Source organism: Schistocerca cancellata, chromosome 11 (assembly GCF_023864275.1).
Source record: "Schistocerca cancellata isolate TAMUIC-IGC-003103 chromosome 11, iqSchCanc2.1, whole genome shotgun sequence".
Lineage (NCBI taxonomy): Eukaryota > Metazoa > Arthropoda > Insecta > Orthoptera > Acrididae > Schistocerca > Schistocerca cancellata.
The window spans coordinates 73,592,323-73,609,984 of record NC_064636.1 but is presented as its reverse complement, the minus strand read 5'-3'; the positions used below and the strand labels follow the sequence as shown (position 1 = coordinate 73,609,984).

Genomic DNA, 17,662 nt, shown 5'->3' with positions numbered 1-17,662 from the left:
CAGTTCCCTGGGGACACGCAGCGTCCACGAATTCATGAGGTTGTCTCGATACCCGTACACGTCCATCCGCTCGATATAATTAGAAACGAGACTCATCCGATTAGGCAACATGTTTCGAGTCATCAATAGTCCGATATCGTTGTTGACGAGCGCAGGCGAGACGTAAAGCTTGTTGATGGCCCAGCATTGAAATCTGCAGAAATTTGCGGAAAGGCTGATCTTCTGTCACGTTGAACGGTTCTCTTCAGTCGTCGTTGGTCCCGTTCTTGCAGGATTTTTTTTACGGTCGCAGCGATGTCGGAGATTTGATGTTTCGCTGGATACCTGATATTCACGCTACACTCTTGAAATGGTCGTACGGGAAAATCCCCGCTTCATCGCTACCGCGCAGATTCTGTGTCCCATCGCTCGTGCGCCGACTATAACATCACGTTCAAAACATTCAAACTCACTTAAATCTTGATAACCAGCCATTGTAGCAGCGATAACCGCCGGCCGCGGTGGTCTAGCGGTTCTGGCGCTGCAGTTCGGAACCGCGGGACTGCTACGGTCGCAGGTTCGAATCCTGCCTCGGGCATGGGTGTGTGTGATGTCCTTAGGTTAGTTAGGTTTAAGTAGTTCTAAGTTCTAGGGGACTTATGACCTAAGATGTTGAGTCCCATAGTGCTCAGAGCCATTTGAACCATTTTGAGCGATAACCGATCTAATGACTGCGGCAGACACTTATTGTCTTGTATAGGAGTTGCTGACCGCCGCGCCTTATTCTGCCTGTTTACATACCTGTGTATTTGAATACGCATGCCTATACCAGTTTCCTTGGCGCTTCAGTGTATTGATGACACAGGTCACCAGGCTAAATGTCATGATTCGCGGGAGATACGATTTATACATGGTCTGTATAGTTCTTAAAGGGACTCCTTTGCCCCAGACTGGGTTTCGTACTTCGTGGAGAAAGCTGGATCCTTTTGCTGCTCTGTTTAAAACTTCTAGTTTGGCACTTCCATCACTTGATATGACACTGCCCAGATAATTGCAACTTCTCACACATGTAACCTCTTCTCCTTTCATTGCGATGATACAAGGTGTGGGGATCCTACTCGTCAATGGCTGCCTGTGTGTTGCTCTTACTCACAGTCAACTCCAATTCTTGAAAACTTTCATTCCAGTAACGCGACCTGTGTAACGATTGTTATTTTTCATTTTTCTCGCGAATTTTGTACAATGTACACTCGTGTTGCTCGGTGTTATGCTCTTTTTTTACTTCTGTTTCTGCGCTATCATTGTGCTGAAGGGAAATCGCAAGTATTGAACGTTTTTATAATCGGTATAAATGTGAGTGGGTGGTTATGGATCTTATTTTGTTATCTACATCATACTCCGCAAGCCACCTAGTGGTGTGTGACGGAGGGTACTTTGTGTACGACTAAGTGAGCCCTCCAACCCAGTTCCACTTGCGAATAGCGCGTGGGAAGAATGGTTGTCGGTAAGCGTCTGTATTGGCTCTGATTTCTCGAATTTTCTCATCGCCTCATTATGCGAGACCTATGTGGGGGGAAGTAATCTGTTGTCCGACTCCTCCTAAAAACTGCTGTTGAGATCTCTGTTCATCTCTTCCTAGGCCTCCCAGAGGGTCTTGTCCATGGTACCTCCATCTCCAAATACTGATGCACAACGCCTCTCTTGTAACGTCTGCCAAAGGAGTTTGTTGACCATCTCCGTAACGCTCTCGTGCCGTCTAAACGACCCCGTGACGAAACGTGCAGCTCTTCTTTGGATCTTCTATATCTCTTCTGTCAGTCCTACGTGGTAGCGATCCCAGACATATGAACAATACTCAAGAATCGGGCGAACAAGCGCCTTATAAGCCACCTCTTTCCTGGATGAGTCACATTTACTTAAGATTTTTCCCATGAATCTAAGTCTGGTGTCTGCTTTTCCAACTATACCTTTTATGTGGTCATTCCAGTAAAGGTCGCTCTGCATATTTACTCCTCGATATTTCACGGAGGTTATTGTTTTCAGCTATTTGTCATCAATAATGTAGTTGCACAGTAGTGGAGTTCATTTCCTATCATTGTGTGACTGATATATTACATTTCCTTACTGCAAGATCCTGCACCATTCATCAATTCTCTGGAGGTCATTCTGCAAATCGTTACGTTGCTACTTTGTTATAGACAACCGCATCATCTGTGAACAGCCGATTGTGAACACTAGCCGCCCTTTCGTGCTTCCTTAGGATACTCCGAAACTTACCTTTACATCTGTCAATTTTGTCCCTTTAAGAGCGAATTGGAGTCGCAATCATTAAAACAAACACGCTTTTCGTTGCCACGGGATCTTCTTATGAAATTCCGATCAGCAGTTTTCTGCTCCGATTGCGAAAACATTCTGTTGGCACCCACATAGGGAGAAATGATCATCACGATAAATTTAAGTGCTCGTTTTTCCCGCGTGCCGTTCGAGAGTGGAACGGTAGAGAGACAGCTTGAACGTGGTTCATTGAACCCTCTGCCAGGCACTTTATTGTGAATAGCAGAGTAATCACGTAGATGTAGAACATGTCTACGATAGATTGAAAAGGGCTGTTTAGGGACGACGTGACCCACCAACCACTCTGAGGGATCTACTATGAATCGCCGTTGAGGAGTGGGACGAACAGTGCCTTGATGAATTTTTGGATAGTATGGCACGACGAATACAGGCATGCATCAATGCAAGAGGACGTGCTACTGAGTGTTAGAGGTACCGGTGTGTACAGCAATCTGGACCGCCGGCTCTGAAGCTCTCGCCGTATGGTGCTACAACATGCAATGTGTGAAACTTCCTGTGCAGATTAAAACTGCGTGCCGGATCGAGACTCGAACTCGGGAACTTTGCCTTTCGCGGGCAAGTGCTCTACCATCTGAGCTATCCAAGCACGACTCACACCCCGTCCTCACAGCTTTACTCCCGCCAGTACCTCGTCTCCTACCTTCCAAACTTTACAGAAGCTCTCCTGCGAACCTTGCAGAACTAGCACTCCTGAAAGAAAGGATATTGCGGAGACATGGCTTAGCCACAGCCTGGTGGATGTTTCCAGAAATAGATTTTCACTCTGCAGCGGAGTGTGCTCTGATAGGAAACTTCCTGGCAGATTAAAACTGTGTGCCGGACCGAGTCTCGAACTCGGGATCTTTGCCTCTCGCGGGCAAGTGCTGTACCAACTGAGCTATGCAAGCACGACTCACGCCCCGTCCTCACAGCTTTACTTCTGCCAGTACCTCATCCCCAACCTTCCAAACTTTACAGAAGCTCTCCTGCGAACCTTGAAAAACTGGCAGAAGTAAAACTGTGAAGACGTGGCGTGTATCGTGCTTGGGTAGCTCAGTTGGTAGAGCACTTGTCCGCGAGAGGCAAAGGTCCCGAGTTCGAGTCTCGGTCGGGCACTCAGTTTTAATCTGCCAGGAAGTTTCATATCAGCGCACACTCCGCTGCAGAGTGAAAATCTCATTCTGGATGCAATGTGCGGTTTTCATGAGCAATAAAAACGGCGGATGTGATGATTATGTTGGTTCAAATGGTTCAAATGGCTCTGAGCACTATGGGACTCAACATCTTAGGTCACAAGTCCCCTAGAACTTAGAACTACTTAAACCTAACTAACCTATGGACATCACACACACCCATGCCCGAGGCAGGATTCAAACCTGCGACCGTAGCAGTCCCGCGGTTCCGGACTGCAGCGCCAGAACCGCTAGACCACCGCGGCCGGCGATGATTATGTTGATCTCTATTTCAGTTTTCTGTACAGGTTGGCAAACTCCCGGAACTGAGGTGATGCAAAACTTTTGTTGATGTCCATATATAGATAATTAATAAGAGAAGTTTGGCGTTTTGGCGCCTAACACGTGAATTTGCCGACCAATCTGAAGCAAGTTCAATACAATTGGCGGACTCTCCCTCGGGACTGTTACATACTGTACCATCTGTCGCTTGTACCTCACTCCATTTTTGTACCGTACGCTGCTTCACGTGTATCAGGCTGCATCAAGGCGAGCTTCTAGCCAGATAAAATACGGGCGGCCACAACCAACAACACCCTCTACCCACCTGTTTCCACCTCATCCGTGCTCTTACCTTCTCCCGAGATCCTTCCCACCCCTTCTAAAATAGTATTTTATCACCCATCCAACCTTCACAACATCCTAGTCCATCCCTATGCCACTCGCAATCCCAACCCTATGCCACAGGATTCAGACGGGAGTTATCCTTACAACACATTCTCTATTCCCGAAATCATTCTAGTCCCAACCTGTGGTAACCTGCTGCCCCATACCCTCCAACCAGCTGTTTCTGCGCCCTCTGTCCTGTCACTACCTCAAATTTGCCTCCTCTCACCCTTACTGTGTGCTGCTCTTTGCCAGTGCACCCACTAGTTTTTTTTTTTCCACTCCTCTGCTCCTCTCCATTTCAAAAATAGTTCAAATGACTCTGAGCATTATGGGACTTAACTTCTAAGGTCATCAGTCCGCTAGAACTTCGAACTACTTAAACTTACCTAACCTAAGGACATCACACAGATCCATGCCCAGGCAGGATTCGAACCTGCGACCGTAGAGGCCGCGCGGTTCCAGACTGTAGCGCCTAGAACCGCTCGGCCACCCCGGCCGGCCTCTCCATTTCCCCACCCCCTTCTCGCTCCCCACTGCATCTGGTAAGCCACATCCACTCCCATCATCCTCTGTCAGTCAACACTGATCCCTCTTGTCCCACCTGTACATTACTATCCCTGCCCCTTCCCCACACAACTTCTGATTGTTGCTCCAGTTCAATGCATTTCAGTTGCAATCTGGCTGTAGCAGCTGGAGCTAATAGTGTGCTTGCTTGTATGAATGTGTGTGCGGTCCCCCCCCCTTCCCTCCTCCCCCCCCCCCCCCGAAAAAGGCATTGGCCAAAAGCTTATAGCCGGCCGGAGTGGCCGTGCGGCTCTAGGCGCTACAGTCTGGAACCGAGCGACCGCTGCAGTCGCAGGTTCGAATCCTGCCTTGGGCATGGATGTGTGTGATGTCCTTAGGTTAGTCAGGTTTAAGTAGTTCTAAGTTCTAGGGGACTTATGACCTCAGCTGTTAAGTCCCATAGTGCTCAGAAGGCTTTGGCCAAAAGCTTTTAGGCAACAGTGTTTTTGTCATGCGTAAGTGTAACTTAATGCGTTATCTGTACGGTGAGTAGCAATCTATCCTTTACATAATACTGTTAATAATCCAAACAAGATTTTCCATCGTTTCATTAACATTTTGCTTTTTCTTAATTCAGCTCAGAAACATGAAAGAAGGTTCCAATCTTTTTGCTGTTTGCAATGTATCTTTCTGCTTCTTTCAAAACGATACAAATTTAAAACTTTGAACATAGCTGCTAAGGTTCAGTGACCCTGTCAGAATTATATTGGAAACAAATAAGCCCTCGGTCACAAATATTAAGCCAAAATTGACCAGGTTTCGACGCTGCTATGAGCGTCATCTTCAGAATTAAACTGTTCTAAAACATATTAGGCATATAATACATTTATAAAATTAAAGTTTGTACTGACTGGAAAGAGATGCAGTACTTACAAGTCACATTTTTAAAAATCTAAGCCGGAAAGGCGACGTCATGAATAAGATGGCGAGCTGCTAAGGGCTGCTCGTACTTGAGTACTTCAGTACTTGAGTACTTTCCGGCTTAGATTTTTAAAAATGTGACTTGTAAGTACTGCATCTCTTTCCAGTCAGTACAAACTTTAATTTTATTAATGTATTATATACCTAATATATTTCACTTTGCAAAAACAGACATAATGTCTTATGGGATAACAGCAATCAGTGATTTTATAATGTTACTTAAAATCCGTCTTGATTGCAATTTTTTTTTTTTATTATTCATATGACTGGTTTCGGTTCATTCAGAACCATCTTCAGATCTGATATTTCAGTTACAGGAGTAACCCGTCAAAATCCAGCAACTTTCACATGCTGCGTCACATCTGTAACCGAAATATCAGATCTGAAGATGGTTCTGAATGAACCGAAACCAGTCATATGAATAATAAGAAAAATATAAAAAAAATTGCAATCAAGACGGATTTTAAGTAACATTATATTTCAGAACAGTTAGTTTAATTCTGAAGATGACGCTCATAGTAGCGTCGAAACCTGGTTAATTTTCACTTAATATTTGTGACCGACGTGATGACTGGGTGTTGTGTGATGTCCTTAGGTTAGTCAGGTTTAAGTAGTTCTAAGTTCTAGGGGACTGATGACCTCCGATGTTAAGTCCCATAGTGCTCAGAGCCATTTGAACCAGCCATTTGTGACCGAGGGGTTATTTGTTCTAATATAGATACTAATTTGTTCCACGAAATCTACGTTTTGGAATTGATGCAGAAGCGAGTTTTTAGTTATCCGTCCAATTCCAGCTCCACAATCGACGGCAGTCTCATGTGAACATCGATCTTTCATCTGAAAAAGAAATAACAAGATTCAGATAAACTGGAAGATTTCTTCCTCTAGATTTGAGAGCTACACATGTCTGCTTTTATTAATAAATCAGTAGTTCAGTTGGTTGACAGTAAGAAAAAAGTTGCAATAAGAGCACAAAATAAAAGACAAAGCGGTATAGGAAACACGTCCAACAAGATCGGTCGTATTTTACGGAAATACGATGTGAAATGTGTTTTCCGACCTCCATCTAAAATTAGAGCACTTTTGAGTTCCGTTAAGGGCCTCCGGAACGCCCTACACTTGCAATGTTAAAATAACGCTTATAAATTACATCTTTCCTCACAAAGTATTTGAGGTAGGAAGTTGAACTTTTTACAGATTATTTATTGGAATATGGGCTACAACTTAACACAGGGATTTTACAAAATTTTAGTTCAGTTATTAAAGATGATTTTTTTTCAATTGTAATGAAAATTCACAACATTTTTTTGCAATTTTGTATTTATATATTCAAAAATATACAGTTTTTTTGGAAAAAGGCTGTGTTAAATTATGCAGAAGGTACTGTGTAACATTTACTGAAAGTTTGAAACAAATATGTTTGGAAGATCCTTAGAAAACATGTAATTAGTATGAGAAAATAAAAGTTTTGGGAATCGAGCGACAAAGATTGGATTAACTCTTTAGTGCATTCCAGGTCCATAGGATGGATTATCTTCATCCTCTGCAAACTCCTCCTCCAGCTTCCTCTTGTTCCTCCTCCTGTTTACTCTTTCTTGTATTTCTACACTCCTTACAGCCCTGTCTGCAGCCCGAAGGCGTTCCTTGTCTAAAGCAAGCATCGCTCGTACCGTGTTAGAACCTATCTTCATTCCCATATTTCTAAATACCTTGCACCTTACAATGTTGCCATCATTGAAAGTCGCAACAGCAACTTTACTTTTACTCATTATTATACTTCAACAAAACAGAGACTCAAGAAACAGAATTAATTACGAATATTTTCGAGATAACGACAGAGTAAATAAACATGAAACAATCGACAATCACACCAGCGATATATATTGAACCATCACAGGTTAGCCACAACACATACTTTATCTCACATCACTAAAATGTACCTGATGAACACGGACGTTAATAATAACACCATTTGACAGCAGTTTAACAGCGCCACAGTGGGTCACGCCCATGTAGAACACATTTCAAAAAAAATTTAAAAATGGTTGTAGTCTTCGGAATTGAATAAATTATATATCTATTAAAAAGTAATAGTCTGCAGATTCAGAAAACGCAAAAAAGTAAAAATTGAACTTTTCATGATTTTGAGCCTTTCCGGGGCCCCTTAAGGATGATCTTGTTCTGCGTTAACGCGGGTGTATATCGCATTCCTTGTAGCTGCGGCATGGCATATATTGGTCAAACTATCAGGACCGATGTACTGAGCATAAACGGCACACACGATTACAGCAGCCAAATAGATCTGCTATTGCCGAACATTGCTTGGATACTGGTCGCCCCATGTTATATAATAACACCGAGATATTGGTCATGCACGTCCAGCTATTGGGACGGTGTTATTAGGGAGGCAGTTGAGACTGAATTAGCGAGGGATGGAGGTTTTTGTTTAAACTCTGTTTGGAACCCGGCTCTCTCCCTTGTCAAATAAACAGAGGGACAGAGTGAATGCTACTCCACCTGTGAGTTCATAGCTTCGACCATTGATACTAGTAGACTGGCCTTGCTGTGCAGAAGCTATAGGGCTGGTGTGGCTCCAACATAAACCACGTGACTGTTGGCAAAACATGGCGGGATTTCAACTCAACGGTCTGCCATCCTACGTTTGTATCGTATTTTACATACATTTCTCAATTGACTGCCAAACGCTTCCAACAAAAATTACTTTTTTCTTTGCGAAAAAGTATGTCAGAACTACATTTGACCTGGAGTCGTTCACAGTACCATTTATAAAATCTAACAAATACATCGAACACCTATCTGATGGACAGCGGGACGGAATTACTATAAACTATCAATTAAAGTAAAATGTCGTTAAAATTCTTTTAAACAGTAAGAGTGGGCTCGTGTCAAAACTTTAAACATTGGATTCGCCGCGTTTTGAGCTCTAGCCACTTATAAAAGAAAATGGGATATGGGAATTATCTCAACTATAGGTGCCAAAATTGTCGACTTTAGGAGCAGGTCCATTTTAGAGTATCAATTTTAGGTGCACTTCAGAGGTTCAGTTCCCACTATTTTTACAAAAGTTTAAACTATCAGTTTAAAAAAAATATATTTTAGTAGAAAGGTGAGACTTTGAAGTTTCAGAAAATAATTTTGGAGCCTACATTTACTTAATAGTATTAGAAGGTAGAAAAATATTCTCTTCGTGTGTCGACTATAGGTGCTCTTACCTTATTATACAATCTCACTTGTATATACAAAAAGGCGCGTATGTGCAGATGGCTTAAAGTTTTTCGGTTTCAGGGCCTGTATCCAAAGCTACCTTCGGTTTTCATCCTTAGGGAACCTATGAGTAGGAACGAGAAACAGTTGTACTTACTTCTGTAACCGAATTATCACAGACACTTTCCAAAATGTAATACGAGTCTGACTTTATAGGCATCACTTTCAACACTTTAATTTACGTGATACTCTATTTCAAGTGTAAAAAAACATATAAAAGTCACTTCAGCAGATTTCAATAAACGCATCTGCACTATCATATAAACACTTACACGTGAAATGTAATGCCATTTCCCCTGACAAAACGCTGAGTACAGCCATAAGCGCAACACGAAACAACCATGTTTTGCCAACATTCACGTGACTTTAGCCCAGAGATGTTGGAGCCACGAAAATGACGTCAGGGCCAGTCTATTTATTTATGGTCGAAGGTTCGTAGTCTCACTATCGATATCTCTGACTTTGGTCATCTTTGGTGGCACTAGTGTTCAGTGGCTGTGTTATCTTTCCTGCTTCAGTCCGAGAACCGAGGTTTTAAATTTCCGTTGCAGTTTGCCTCGAAAATGGCGGGGTGTTCTCCCGCCGAAATATCGGCGCTCGCTGAAAGTGTTACCCGGTTGAATTCCCGGAAGTTATTTGAAAAAAGCGGTAGGCAAGTTTTACTTCCATATCTGCTGAAGCTCGCTTCTCCGATCCCAGGTCTCCTAGCTCATACCGAGCGAGGTGGCGCAGTGGTTAGCACACTGGGCTCGCATTCGGGAGGACGACGGTTCAATCCCGTCTCCGGCCATCCTGATTTAGGTTTTCCGTGATTTCCCTAAAATCGCTTCAGGCAAATGCCGGGATGGTTCCTTTGAAAGGGCACGGCCGATTTCCTTCCCCATCCTTCCCTCACCCGAGCTTGCGCGTTCCGTCTCTAATGACCTCGTTGTCGACGGGACGTTAAACACTAATCTCCTCGGCAAACTATAAGCCGAAATATTATAAAATTCTTCGAAACTAGACACTGAACCTGAGGATCTTAAGCTTGAATTCTGTAAGACACTGCCAGCGACAATTTCGTTGAAAAATTATCCTGAATTTCTAATAAAGCAGAAATGCCAGTCCCTGTTCGGGCGCCAAGTGTAGCGTTGCTCTTGGGGGACGAAAATAAAAAGAACTGTTACCTTTTTTTTTAATGTCGAAAAAGTGAATATTTTGGTGGGCCACTTGGCAACAGAATCAGGGATTGATTACACTATTATAATAACATACGTTGAGCATTAAATACCTGAATAAGAGCAGCATATTGATATATATATTTGAGATCGTTCGGAAGAAACATTATCATTTCTATGCATTTTTATAGTCGCGATGTAGTCATACCCGGATCAACACTAAGGGACCAGAAGATTTATAGACTTAAAAAAAATGCAACACTACACAATTAAAAAAAGGAGTTGGTTCAGAAGTAATAGGAAAACGATAATGTTCCTTCTGCCTCATGCTGCATTCGGCCCATCAGCGTGATCGTATTTCTGGTGATGAAGTAACACAAAAATAATTATCGTACAGGTAAATACGGAGATGGAATCATCAAGGTTAATTTACTAAAATAAGCACACTTATCTTTAACACACGTTTTTTTAATGGTACGTACCTTTTCAGATTAAATTACAATAGATGACCATTGTGGTTAGATACTTTATACATAACATTGAAAATGTCCTCTTGACTCTGTCTGTTCGATATCAGTTACAAGAAACTACATGTTTTCTGATTGGAAAAAATAACAATTAGCATATTCACTCAATACTTTCACTTAGAATATAAAATACAGTTGCGGAACGCAGCAAGTCCGCGTCCGCCTCTCATGGAATACAAAAAGTAAAAGGTGAGGCGCCAAAAACCTCATTTGTCTTGAAACAACAGAATTCTTTTTTTTTACACCATTAATCGATACATGTACATAGAGATTTACTGGCACCGCGCAAGAACGGCAAAGATAAAGAATAATAGATTCTGTCACTGCTATGCGATGGTTCATTTCTTTTACTTTACAATTGTTCGATAACTTTAGGCCATCAGGCGTTTACTATTGAGCGTATATTGATGTTTGTGAGGCGAAAATTACTAATATCACATCCTCCTAGCTCATATTCTTCAGTGGAGCATTCTCTATGCCGTGTCACATTTTTGCACGCTCTTGCGGAAACTCGCTGTAGGCGTGTTCTTCGACGAGGAGCGACCGCCACGTGGCGTTGTGAGTGTGTGGTGGGTGCCACGGCAATCTGCGGCCAGACAGACGTGGCTTCCGGGCGCCGTAAGAGCCGCTAACGAGCGCTAAGGGCCGGCGCTAACCGCCGCTCACTGCCCGCCCCGCTGCTGCCGTCTCACTGGCCCACTCCACTGCCTGCAAAGTGGACCAGCGCGGCTGGCCGCTCGCCACGCACCTTCCTGCACTCAGTTGTTTCAGCGACCAAAAAGAAACACGATTCCACACCCAATTTGCGGATCAAAATTTCTCTACTGTACAATCAGGTTCTTTCCACAGCCCTGTGGTGTCACCGCCAGACACCACACTTGCTAGGTGGTAGCTTTAAATCGGCCGCGGTCCATTAGTACATGTCGGACCCGCGTGTCGCCACTGTCAGTAATTGCAGACCGAGCGCCACCACACGGCAGGTCTAGAGAGACGGACTAGCACTCGCCCAGTTGTACGACGACTTTGCTAGCGACTACACTGACGAAGCCTTTCTCTCATTTGCCGAGAGACAGTTAGAATAGCCTTCAGCTAGCAAGGCGCCTAGCAAGGCGCCATTAACCATATCTACATCTACATCTATACTCCGCGAGCCACCTTACGGTGTGTGGCGGAGGGTACTTATTGTACCACTATCTGATCCCCCCTTCCCTGTTCCATTCACGAATTGTGCGTGGGAAGAACGACTGCTTGTAAGTCTCCGTATTTGCTATAATTTCTCGGATCTTTTCGTTGTCATCATTACGCGAGATATATGTGGGCGGTAGTAATATGTTGCCCATCTCTTCCCGGAATGTGCTCTCTCGTAATTTCGATAATAAACCTCTCCGTATTGCGTAACGCCTTTCTTGAAGTGTCCGCCACTGGAGCTTGTTCAGCATCTCCGTAACGCTCTCGCGCTGACTAAATGTCCCCATGACGAATCGCGCTGCTTTTCGCTGGATCATGTCTATCTCTTCTATTAATCCAACCTGGTATGGGTCCCATACTGATGAGCAATACTCAAGAATCGGACGAACAAGCGTTTTGTAAGCTACTTCTTTCGTCGATGAGTCATATTTTCTTAGAATTCTTCCTATGAATCTCAACCTGGCGCCTGCTTTTCCCACTATTTGTTTTATGTGATCATTCCACTTCAGATCGCTCCGGATAGTAACTCCTAAGTATTTTACGGTCGTTACCGCTTCCAATGATTTACCACCTATGGCATAATCGTACTGGAATGGATTTCTGCCCCTATGTATGCGCATTATATTACATTTATCTACGTTTAGGGAAAGCTGCCAGCTGTCGCACCATGCATTAATCCTCTGCAGGTCTTCCTGGAGTACGTACGAGTCTTCTGATGTTGCTACTTTCTTGTAGACAACCGTGTCATCTGCAAATAGCCTCACGGAGCTACCGATGTTGTCAACTAAGTCATTTATGTATATTGTAAACAATAAAGGTCCTATCACGCTTCATTGCGGTACTCCCGAAATTACCTCTACATCTGCAGATTTTGAACCGTTAAGAATGACATGTTGTGTTCTTTCTTCTAGGAAATCCTGAATCCAATCACAAACCTGGTCCGATATTCCGTAAGCTCGTATTTTTTTCACTAAACGTAAGTGCGGAACCGTATCAAATGCCTTCCTGAAGTCCAGGAATACGGCATCAATCTGCTCGCCAGTGTCTACGGCACTGTGAATTTCTTGGGCAAATAGGGCGAGCTGAGTTTCACATGATCTCTGTTTGCGGAATCCATGTTGGTTATGATGAAGGAGATTTGTATTATCTAAGAACGTCATAATACGAGAACACAAAACATGTTCCATTATTCTACAACAGATTGACGTAAGCGAAATAGGCCTATAATTATTCGCATCTGATTTATGACCCTTCTTGAAAATGGGAACGACCTGCGCTTTCTTCCAGTCGCTAGGTACTTTACGTTCTTCCAGCGATCTACGATAAATTGCTGATAGAAAGGGGGCAAGTTCTTTAGCATAATCACTGTAGAACCTTAAGGGTATCTCGTCTGGTCCGGATGCTTTTCCGCTACTAAGTGATAGCAGTTGTTTTTCAATTCCGATATCGTTTATTTTAATATTTTCCATTTTGGCGTCCGTGCGACGGCTGAAGTCAGGGACCGTGTTACGATTTTCCGCAGTGAAACAGTTTCGGAACACTGAATTCAGTATTTCTGCCTTTCTTCGGTCGTCCTCTGAAGATAGTCTCACTTGTATCGTCAATAGCGATGTACCACAAGGATGCATTAAAGTTAAGTAAACAGACGATACGTTCTTTTCTTATAGCATTAATTAAGTATCCTGTTCCAGACTTCACGCCAGCCGGCGTGTGTGTACGCGTGCCTTTCGGTAACCTCACCCTGTCTCTAGACTGTCTTGTCTAGACACAACAAGCCCATCATTGGGTCACATGAAATGTGTACAACAGGTCTCAAGGTAATACAGGGTGTTCCATTGATAGTGACTGGGCCAAATATCTCACGAAATAAGCGTCAAACGAAAAAACTACTAACAAGGGAACCTCCCCATCGCACCCCCCTCAGATTTAGTTATAAGTTGGCACAGTGGACAGGCCTTGAAAAACTGAACACAGATCAGTCGAGAAAACAGGAAGAAGTTGTGTGGAACTATGAAAAAAATAAGCAAAATATACAAACTGAGTAGTCCATGTGCAAGATAGGCAATATCAAGCAAAGTGTGAGATCTGGAGCGCCGTGGTCCCGTGGTTAGCGTGAGCAGCTGCAGAACGAGAGGTCCTGGGTTCAAGTCTTCCATCGAGTCAAAAGTTTACTTTCTTTATTTTCGCAAAGTTATGATGTGTCCGTTCGTTCACTTACGTCTCTGTTCACTGTAATAAGTTTAGTGTCTGTGTTTTGCGACAGCACCGCAAAACCGTGCGATTAGTAGACGAAAGGACGTGCCTCTCCAATGGGAACCGAAAACATTTGATCGCAAGGTCATAGGTCAACCGATTCCTCCACGGGAAAACACGTCTGATATATTCTATACGACACTGGCGACGGCATGTCCGTCACATGACAGGAATTTGTTGTCGGCCCACCTAACTTGTACACTTGGGTAAAAAGATTCTTCTACCTTGCCCGATTTAGGTTTTCTTGTGGATGTGATAATCACTCCAAAAAAGTGGTGAAAACATAAGAGTTTGTCCATAAACTGCAACAAATGAATGCAACAGTTTCACAGTCGCACAGTTTTCCCTGTGCTCTGTCAAAACATATGTTTTTAAAGTTTTCAAATTTTTCCGTGTGTAGACCGTCAAACCCTGCATATGTCCAAGCCAATCTGAACATGTCCTGGAATTTTAGAGAGCGAAGTTGATTATGTGTGAGTGCCTGAACTTTGATAATTGTCTGAAAATAAAAAATTAAATTTTTCACTCGAGGGAAGACTTGAACCCAGGACCTCTCGTTCCGCAGCTGCTCACGCTAACCACGGGACCACGGTGCTGCTGAGCTTACACTGTCCTTGATGCCTTGATGTTGCATATGTTGCCCACGCACTACTCAGTTTGTATATTTTGCTTATTTTTTCGTAGTTTCACACAACTTCTTCCTGTTTTCTCGATTAATCTCTGTTCAGTTTTTTAAGGCCTATCCACTGTGCCAATTTATAACTAAATCTGAGGGGGGTGCGATGGGCAGGTTCCCTTGTAAGAACGGAACTCGTCTAGCTCGAAGTGGGAAACCAGATCGCGCTATGGTTGGCCCGCTAGATGGCCCTGCCATAGGTCAAACAGATATCAGCTGCGTTTTTTTTTTTTTTTTCTAAATAGGAACCCCGAATTTTTTATTACATATTCGTGTAGTACGTAAAGAAAAATGAATGTTTTACTTGGACCACTCTTTTCGCTTTGTGATAGATGGCGCTGTAATAGTCACAAACGTATACGTACGTGGTATCACGTAACAATACGCCAGTGCGGACGGTATTTGCTTCGAGATACATTACCCGTGTTAAAATGGACCGTTTACCAATTGCGCAAAAGGTCGATATCGTGTTGGTGTATGGCTATTGTGATCAAAATGCTCAGCGGGCGTGTGCTATGTATGCTGCTCGGTATCCTGGACGGCATCATCCAAGTGTCCGGACCGTTCGCCGGATAGTTACGTTTTATTGGAAACAGGAAGTGTTCAGCCACATGTGAAACGTCGAACACGACCTGCAACAAATGATGATGCCCAAGTAAGTGTTTTAGCTGCTGTCGCGGCTAATCCGCACATCAGTAGCAGACAAACTGCACGAGAATTGGGAATCTCAAAAACGTCGGTGCTGAGAATGCTACATCAACATCGATTGCACCCGTACCATATTTCTATGCAACAGGAATTGCATGGCGACGTCTTTGAACGTCGTGTACAGTTCTGACACTGGGCACAAGAGAAATTACGGGACGATGACAGATTTTTTGCACGCGTTTTATTTAGGGACGAAGCGTCATTCACCAACAGCGGTAACGTAAACCGGCATAATATGCACTATTAGGCAACCGAAAATCCACTACGGCTGCGACAAGTGGAACATCAGCGACCTTTGTGGCTTAATGTATTGTGCGGAATTATGAGAGGAAGGATAATTGGCACCCATTTTATCGATGGCAATCTAAATGGTGCAATGTATGCCGATTTCCTACGTAATTTTCTACCGATGTTACTACAAGATGTTTAACTGCATGACAGAATGGGGAGCTACTTCCAACATGATGGATGTCCGGCACATAGATCGCGTGTGGTTGAAGCAGTAATTAATAGCATATTTCATGCAGGTGGATTGGTCGTCGAAGCACCATACTATGGCCCGCACTTTCACCGGATCTGACGTCCCCGGATTTCTGTCTGGGGGGAAAGTTGAAGGATATTTGCTATTGTGATCCACCGGCAACGCCTGACAACATGCGTCAGCGCATTGTCAATGCATGTGCGAACATTACGGAAGGCGAACTACTCGCTCTTGAGGGGAATCTCGTTACACGTATTGCCAAATGCATTGAGGTTGACGGACATCATTTTGACCATTTGTTGCATTAATGTGGTACTTACAGGTAACCACGCTGTAACAGCATGCGTTCTCAGAAGTGATAAGTTCACAAAGGTACATGTATCACATTGGAACAACCGAAATAAAATGTTCAAACGTACCTACGTTCTGTATTTTAAGTCAAAAAACCTACCTGTTACAGTTCGTCTACAATTGTGAGCCATATGTTTGTGACTATTCCAGCGCCTCTATCACAAAGCGAAAAAAGTGGTCCAACTAAAACATTCATACTTCTTTACGTAGTACGCGAATATGTAGTAAAAAATGGGGGTTCCTATTTAAAAAAAACGCAGTTGATATCCCTTTGACTTATGGCAGCGCCATGTAGCGGGGCAACCATAGCGCCATCTGGTTTCCCCCTCAAACTAGACAAATTTCGTTCATTGTAGTTCTTTAGTGAGATATTTGGCCCGGTCACTGTCAGTGGACCACCCTGTATAAAAGAAATGGCGGAAAGTAATACAAAAATCCATGAGTCGTCACTGTTTCATGTTACTGGAAGCCATTGAATGATATCACCTTGTAAGCTCAGGAAGTGTTAGATGGCAGTTAGTTTGGCTTCAGGACAGGTAAAGGCACGAGAGAGGCAAGAGAAATCAAGATACGTTCATAGGATTTGTCGAACTCGAAAAAGCGTTCGACAGTGTTAAATGCTGCAAGATGTTCGAAATTCGGAGAAAAATAGGAGTAAGCTATAGGAAGAGACAGACAAAACACAATATGTGCAAGAGACGTCAGGGAATAATAAGAGTGCATTACAGAGAACGCTCGTATTAAAAATGGGTGTTAAGACACGGATGTAGTCTTTCGCCCCTTCTGTTTAATCTGTACATCGAAGAAGTGGTAATGGAAATAAGAGAAAGGTTCAGGAGTGGAATTAAAGGAGGAGGAGGAGGAGGAGATTAGTGTTTAACGTCCCGTCGACAACGAGGTCATTAGAGACGGAGCGCAAGCTCGGGTGAGGGAAGGATGGGGAATGAAATCGGCCGTGCCCTGTCAAAGGAACCATCCCGGCATTTGCCTGAAGCGATTTAGGGAAATCACGGAAAACCTAAATCAGGATGGCAGGAGACGGGATTGAACCGTCGTCCTCCCGAATGCGAGTCCAGTGTGCTAACCACTGCGCCACCTCGCTCGGTGGAGTGGAATTAAAATTCAAGCTGAATGGCTATCAGTGATACGATTCGCTGATGACATTGCTATCCTGAGTAAAAGTGAAGAACAACTACGTGATCTGCTTTATGGATTGAACAGTCTAATGAGTACAAAATATGGAATTAGAGTAAATCGAAGAAAGATGAAGGTAATGAGAAGTAGCAGAGAGTAGAACAGCGAGAAACTTAACATCAGGACTGAAGATCACGACGTGGGTGAAGTTAAGGAATTAGGCTATACTACTTAGGCAACAAAATAGCCAATGACGGAGATAG

The 17,662-nt window shown here is 43.5% G+C and overlaps 1 protein-coding gene and 1 non-coding gene across 3 annotated transcripts in view; one reads left to right on the top strand and one right to left on the bottom strand.

Annotated features, from left to right (window-relative positions):
- Positions 1-17,662, top strand: part of LOC126108680 (nostrin) — a 675,422-nt gene that overhangs the window by 308,715 nt on the left and 349,045 nt on the right. The gene's annotated exons all lie outside the window — the stretch shown is intronic.
- Trnaa-cgc (transfer RNA alanine (anticodon CGC)) lies at positions 17,295-17,367 on the bottom strand. Its single transcript has one exon. It is a non-coding gene; the product is annotated as a tRNA-Ala (tRNA).